This window comes from Urocitellus parryii, chromosome 1, assembly GCF_045843805.1.
Source record: "Urocitellus parryii isolate mUroPar1 chromosome 1, mUroPar1.hap1, whole genome shotgun sequence".
Lineage (NCBI taxonomy): Eukaryota > Metazoa > Chordata > Mammalia > Rodentia > Sciuridae > Urocitellus > Urocitellus parryii.
Genome location: NC_135531.1, coordinates 123,167,699 through 123,175,734, shown reverse-complemented (window position 1 = coordinate 123,175,734; position 8,036 = coordinate 123,167,699). Strand labels below are relative to the sequence as shown.

The window sequence follows — 8,036 nt, the reverse complement described above, 5'->3', positions numbered from 1 at the left end:
AACCTCAGAGAACTTGATTATCTTTATGCTGTGTGTCTTTCATTTTACTCATGTCTTCTCTAATTGCTTTAGTCTGTGTGTTTCCTTCTGCTTTTATTGTGACTTTCTTGATCTCATTAATTTGCTTCTCAGCTCTCTTCATTCTGCTTTTTCCTGATTCCACAGGTAGTGGATGACAATGTTTCATTATCGTATTTTTTTCTCATTTTGTTGCCTTATTTCTGCAATGCTCTTTTAAATTTCATTCTATGACTTGATGATCTTGTATTTAAGCTCTTGTTTATCAAATTAAAGGCTTCCACAATATATTGCAAAGATAGACAAGGAATCTGCTTCTGTTGCTTGAGTTATATTTTCTTTTCTGCTGGATTCTCTCTCTCTCTCTTCTGCTTGCTGTTTCTCTTACTTTATTTTATTTGCAATATAGTATGTTTTACTTAAGGTCCTGGCAGAAGATAGAGAAGATAGTATATGTCAAGGACAGTTTAATACAGGAACTGTTTACAAAAGAATAAACACGATTTAGGAATTCCTACACCAACAAAAGCTAGTGCAGTACCTGCTAGCCAGTGACAGCAGGGAGTGGTTAACCATCCAGGTTTGAAGTGACAGAGGTCCTGGGTTACAGATCCCAGAGAAGGCCACCTAGTAGAATTGTGGCCTTCTGTAGAGAGGCAGGCTTGTCTATTGGGCTGTGGCAGGAAGAGAGCTAGTGAATACATATCCCAGCCTCATTTTTCTCCTTCCATCTAATCTTTTGCAGGTGCATTCCAATGGAAACCAAACATCAACCTTTTAGGACATGGATAATTCAGGAAAAGGGTAGAAAGGGATTTAAATAAATAAATAAATGGCATCTTGCACAGAAATGTGGTACTGTTGCTTTTCCTTGTGGTATGTTGGGGTGAGATTGTGTAGATCTCCATATTTTGACTTAATGTAGGTTATTCTCCTTTTTACCATCAGACCTGATCTGAGTCCAGTCTCTTTTCCTCTAAGTTACACTTGGGAATGAGGCATTGCTTCCGTTTTATTTCTCTGGTACCAATAGGTATTGAAATAAAATATTGAAATATTATGATGTGTAGGCCTTAGATATGTAATCTGAATGTCTGCTACTTCATCTTTTTTTTTTAAGATGAAAAAAAAAAGATGAAGTAGCAGACATTCTGCCGCAGGCTGCCCGGCCCCGGGTCGGCTGAGTTCCGCTCCTGCCGCCTCTATCGCCAAGCCCTGCCTGCCGCACCCCTGCTGAGCGATTCCCTGCTGAGCTGTCAGTGCGCGCAGGCTTGCAATCTTGCAACCCGGTTGGGCACAAAAACACAAGCCAGTCAAACTGAGACAAAGTTTTATTTAGAGAGAGGCCGTGTGCGTCCCCTAACAAGTGGGTCCGCCACGTGTGTGTTCTACCTGAGCCGGGGGGGTTTCCACTTCCCCCGGAACACCCTCCTACCATCCTTTTCCAACCAATGGGAACTCTCCCATTACAAGAGTGACATGAGTAACCTGAGTCTTGAAATGGGCCCAGCTGAACAGCATGAGTCCAATTACCATATGAATGTGAATTGCTGGCTGGCAGTCATTAAGTCCAAAGGTGCCTATATCAATATTTTTGCTGTGGCTCCTAACAACATTCTGTAGTAGTTTCTGGTGACAGTCTTAGTTTACATCTTTTGGGTGGGTTTCCTCATGGGAAGATATGACTGCACATGAGTGTGGCCAGAATGATTCCATTTTAACCCAGGAGCCACACTTTATCACCCCTTGAAAATAAACACCATGTGATAAATGTGAACATAAAATACATTATTATCTTTTCTTGGTCTGATAATATCTAAGAAACAATCTACCCATGTAGACAATTTTCCTTGATAAGTTGTCTTTTGTTGAAACAAAAATTCCACAGTGCTAAGAGCCACAGCCAAGTAATATGATGCATGGCATTTTTGGTTGAAAGGTGACACCAGCTAGCCATTGAGATGATATGATTATGTTAAGATTTGCATTCATATGGATATTGGACTCCTGCTGTTCACCCTGGCCTGCTACGACTCCTGGAGAGTTCCCATTGGTTGAGGAAGTACAGTAGGTGGAAATTCCGGGGGGAGGAACGTCCTCTGGGGTTCGGGGAGAACGAAGAGTGGGTCATCTCTCTGCTTAGGGCTTCTTGAAGAGGAAACAAACTGGGATTCTTCCCGGCTGTATGGGGCATTGGCGGCAGTTTCAAAAAATAAAGTTTGTTCCTACTTGAGTGGCTCGTGATTTTGTGCCTAGCCAGACTGCTGCACCACAGGTGATATGTAATTTTATTTGAATTTTTTCATAAGTGAAGCTGGAGGTCTTTTTGAGCAAATCAAGTTTAATAATAAACTTTTGCTGGTTGACTGAATAGATGTATGTGCACCAACTGTGAAATTCCTTGCTTAGTTATTTTATAAAAATGAGCTTTTAATAATGAGCTTCTGTTAAATGTGACTGATAGAAGCAGGTTCTATTAACTGATTGTGGGGCTTCTGTGACCCTGCAATGATGTCACTGCTAACGTACATAAACTATAAACACTAGAGATGCAGGAATGGTCCCTATACCATACAAGCAAGGAAGTTAATTCCTTTTATTGGATCCTCCTGCCAATAAACATATAGCTAAATTTCAACAATATTTTTTTGAAGTCAGTATATTAGGATTATTTAATTTCCCCCCCCATACTGAAAATAAAAGTTTTCTCTGTCTTCTTCCACACAGAGCCATGTCTCTGTCCATTCTTTCCTCTTGCCCCATATACAGACATGGCAAATCCCTTCCCTCCTTCAGGTCTTCCTTTCTCAATAAGCTCAACTTTAACAATATTACTACAAAACTTCAACCCAACATCCCATTTTGCCTCCTTCAGTCCCTCTTAAAACACTCTATTTTTATTTTATAGAAATTAACACTTTATAATTAGTTCATATATTTATTTATTGTATGATCTCCCCCAACTATGCAAAGACATAAACTTTATAAGGGCAAGTTTCTTCATCCATTTTTTTTTCATAGGTCAATCTCAAGTGCGTAGAATATTGCCTAGCATATAACTGCTTCTCAATAAATATTTGTTGAATATAGGAATGAATGAATGAATGAACAATACAGCCCTTCTCTTTTCTAAGCTTTTTGCTCAGTTTATACTTCAGAGCCTTGTCTACACTGAAACCTTACCAGTTATTTCCCCCTTCTATGATTATAACCATTGTATTTTTTTCTCTTTTTTAGATCTTAGAAACATGTTTGATTCTTTCTCATTTCCCCCACCCCCAGCCAAAAATATGTAATGTCCATCGTCCTGTATTAAACTCTATGGCAATTAATCAATCCCTCCCCATTTTCCCCCTCTTCTAGCCATAGGTGATCTCTATTTTCTGTCTATTGAGTTTGACTATTCTAGGTAGCTTGTAAAGAAACTGCTTCCAATTCTAATGTACTCTCTGCTTACTGATACCTCAAGTTTTTGAAAAGAATGCTGCTATGGTTTGAGTGTTTGTCTCCTCCAGAACTCATGTTCAAATTTAACTGCAACTGTGATGGTGTTGAGAGGTGGGATTATTAAGAGGCATTTAGGTCTTCATGGATGACTTAATGCTGTAACTATGGGAGTGAAAAAAAGAGCATGTTCAGCACCTTTTCCCCTCTCATAACTGCACAATCTTGATCTCGCCTTGTGATGGCTGCTTCCATGTTTGGATGCATAAAGAAGACCTTCACCAGGGGTGGCTTCTTGTTCTTGTACTTTCCAGCCAGTAGAATAGTAAACCAAATAGAGTTCTGTTTTACTTTACCAGGTTTACAGTGTTCTGTTACAGCAGTGGAAATGGATATAAAAATAAAAATTTAAAAAAAAGAAAGAAAGGGATAAAGCCAAATGCACGTATCCAATTTAATGCCTTGTCATTGTCTTCTTTCTTGGTCAGAGAACTGAAGTGGGTAATGCGAAGTTATAATGGTCTTCTAATCCTCATGTGCACCAACTATAAAATTCCTTGCTTAGTTATTTTACAAAAAAATCTTCATCCTTTGAGGGCTCTCCAGTGCTGACTCTTCCATCTTGAAAGTGTGTTCCCTTTGGTTTCTGATATGGTTTTGGTTTTCTTCCTGCCTCTGAACCTGTTTGTTCTCTCTTTGCTGTATCACCTTCTTCCACTTGCTTCATCTCAGGGTGAAGGCAGGAGCCCACCAACCATCCTCTCCAAGGCCTGGTCCTCTGTTCCTCCCGCTCCAGTGCACACAGAGACTCACTCACCTTCAGCCAGAATAGCTGGGGACTCAGTAGAGCCAGTGTAGATGGTCACTCGCCTTGAGCCAGCGTAGAATATTCACTTGTTCTGGGCTAGTGCTGATAGAATCGCTCCCTCTGACCTGGTGTAGATGGAGACCCTCCCCTTGAGCCAGTATAGATGTGATTTACCTTTATCTGGTGACCTTGTCCAGAAGGAATCCCTTCCTCTGGTGTGTGGTGGTGGCCACTGTTGGAGAAATCATATCTGAGAAGGCATGGGAGACCATCGTGTTCTATGGCACTCTCTTTATGATACTGTGTTCAGGGAAGGAGAATGTGGGCCAGTGGGTATGTACTGGCTTTTTAAAACCACTCTAAATATGTATTTCTGCTGCATTCTGTATCTTCACATTGCTGTGCAATCACTATCACTGAACATCTCTGGAAATTTCCATTGTCCTGTATTAAACTCTGTGGCAATTAATCAATCCCTCCCCACTTCCCCCCTCTTCTAGCCACAGGTAATCTCTATTTTCTGTCTATTGAGTTTGACTATTCTAGGTAGCTTGTATATATGGAATTATATTTGTCCTTCTGTTTCTGACTTATTTTACTTAGAACAAAGTTTTTAAGGTTCATTAGTACTATAGCATGTTAATCATACAATAAGTTGTTTTAAACTATAGTCACTGTATTGTATAACAGATCTAGTGAAATTATTCCTCCTCTCCCAAGTGAAATTTTATATCATTTGACCAAAATTTCCCAATTCTCACAGCCTTCTTAACCTTCATCCTGATAACCACTCTTCAATTTTCTGGTTCTATGATTTCAATTTTTGAAAATTCCACATAAATGAGCTCATGTAGGCTTTGTCTTTGTGTGCATTTTACACACTGAATTCAAATATTCAATGTTATTTTCTTTGACCTTTGTCTCTGTTGAGTATGTTTACTAGCCCTCGTTATTACAGCAGAATTTACAGTGCTTAAAATTTAATATGACTGTTAGGATTTTCTTCTTGATTTAATATTCTCTCCTTGTAGAAAGTGACTTATAAGTGACTAGTAAAGCCTTCTGAATTGTTTTGTTATTGTAACTCTATTAACCCATTGACTCAACAAATATTTATCAATCAGTTAATATCATATGCAAGATATTTTGGATACTTTATGTATGCAAAGGTGAAATATTAAAGGATGAATAATAGAGTACAAAAGCATAATAACAATCCATGTTGGGAGAATATATATCCCAGGAAAGGAAAGAATTATTTCCATAGGAAATATATTCTTTTTCAAAGTCACTAAAGAGACTATGAATCTTAAAGGAAAGAAAGAAAAATAAGATGATAAATAACAGAATCAGAAGAAAGGGAAGATGGTGGCACTAGAGAAAAACTGAGGGTAGGGGAAGCACCACTTAAGAACTAAAAAGAATAGCAAGGAAGGGAAGTGATGGGACAAATACCAGTCATTCCCAGGAGGTTAAGCTTGAAAACAATTGTAGAATATTCAAAACTGAAAAAAAAAACCACAGAAATAAAATTTCTTCAATAACATAATGAAGAAACTGTGAATTGAAAATTGGACCAAAGAAAGAAAGAGCATTCAAATACATATTTGAATAAATCTTTTCTGAAATGAAGAAAGAAGTGCATTTTAGTGTGGAGATTTTTTTGAATTTTTGAAAGGATTTTTATATTTTAAAAAATCATAAAATAAAAAAGAAATCAATCAACATATATCTTAGAAGTCCTTCTAAGAGTCTCATATTGAACAGCCACAGAGGCCGTTGCATTTTTCTGTCTTTGCTCAATCTGCAATTCATTTAAAGATCATCAGACATGACTCTAGGCCTTAAAATCAAACTTGTTCCACCAAATCCAAAACCCCGAATTTATCCAGATTGTACAAACATGCTTTTACCACCCTTCCACCAAAATACCTCCCATTCAGATCAACAAAAGCTCCAACTGCTGATTTGACTCTCTCAAATTCTAAAAATATTGGAACTGCTTCATCATCACCGGCACCAGGAATTTCAAATGTCACACATCTTCCAAACTTTGCCATATTTTTTGCATTCTTCCTTGGTTTCAACTTCCAAGTTCTCATATACCTCTCCTGCACCAATTGTGTTCCTCAGTAGGACCACTTTAGTAGGACACTTAAGTATTTCAGTTAATGGATTTGAATCAGACTTCCTGGAGGCATCCTGAGACTCATCCTTCTCATGGCATCACTCACAAGGATCTTGCAGCCTCCTTGCTGGTCTTTTCCACCAACAAGGTAGTGCTCAGCCCCTGCTAGTGCTCCCCCAGACCCTAGCCTTCCCGGAAGCCATACTTCTGCATGATCTTATGTGCAACTGTGCCACCCATGTTAGCAAGGAAAGTTGGTAGGGCGGTTGGAAATCTCTGTTCCTCATATACTGGGGAAAGAATTGCAGCTTTGGAAGACTGTGATGGAGGTCTAGAGCCCTCTTCATAGGGAAAAATCTCTGGGTAACTCTGTCTTTTTCTACAAGAGAAGTAGGTGGGGCCATGGCAGTGCTTCCCACACTTCTTTTCCTGCTCTGGCTCATACTCTTCTTCCTCATCAGAATCTGGATCTGATTCACCTTGACAACTCACTGGCTTCAAGTCTCTGTATGTTTTTTTCCCTTGTCTTTGGTGCTTCACTAATTTCTCATCATCTTTAGGAAACATAGGATCATATTCAGCAGCTAAGGGAATTAGAACTTACCCTGAAGAAAACCCACTGGCAACAGGGTCCTTCAGGCCAGCTGCTACCTGTGCTGGTGTGTCCACAATTGGCCAGTGGTCTGAGGAGCCACCCTACTTCAGATCAATGATTGGAGCAAGGACTGTACTTTGTCCTTTGGCTCTTTGCTTGAGAGACAGCTGCTTTCTTCACCTAAAGTGGTGGCTGCAGAAGTTAGAGTTTGGGGACCAGCCTTCTGGTTTTGAGTCACTGGTCTCCACTCCCAGCTCATCATACAGGGACATCTTTTTAGTCCAAAGCCAGCCTGCCTGGCCGACTCTACCCATGGGCCACAGTGGTGTCCCCATGGAGCCCGGCCACACCCCATGGACTGCCACAGTCCATCCGGCTTTCCGGTCTGAGCCTAGTCAGTGGGGCAGTCCAAGGTGCAGGGAAGGGCCTTGGGAGAGGGTGTCTGCCTTTTTTTTAAACTTAGTTTAAAATTTATTAGATAAACAATATAGATTTATTTATGTGTTTGTTATGTATCAGGTGTCCCAAAGAGTGATGTGTAGTCCAGAGAAGATCTGAAAATATGTCAGCGGAATCTCACTCCAAGGGCATCTTCTGCCAGTGCTTCAACTAACCACAACTTGATCAACATCTGAAACTTTTCTAATTAGCATAATGCATGTCAGTAATGGGTTTTTACTGGGGAAGTTAGTGGGTTAGTTGACATGGTTGAAAGTTAGAAATGGGCTCTTGTGTTTGAGATTAAGGTAGTCAAAATACCTGGGTTGATAAAGATATTTCACAGATAATCTTTACATTTCTGTGAGAGGTCAATACTCTATAAAGATCTGTATTTTTCACCCATGGGACTAAAACCCATGGCTTTATCCCTGAACAGTGTGTCCAGACATTGAAGGGAAGATTTCCGTGTACCTCATGATAATTATGGGGGTACCAGGTTATTGTCTCTCAAATATTATTCTATTTGCTCTGAGGAAACCATCTGTGTGTGGTTGGATCACCTACAAGGACAGATAACTGGGACTTCATACACTGAAAACTTG

General features: G+C 39.7%; 1 pseudogene; it reads right to left on the bottom strand.

Annotated features, from left to right (window-relative positions):
• Positions 1 to 6,120: 6,120 nt before the first annotated feature.
• Positions 6,121 to 7,265, bottom strand: LOC113201127 (splicing factor 45 pseudogene; annotated as a pseudogene).
• Between the last annotated feature and the right edge of the window lie 771 nt (positions 7,266 to 8,036).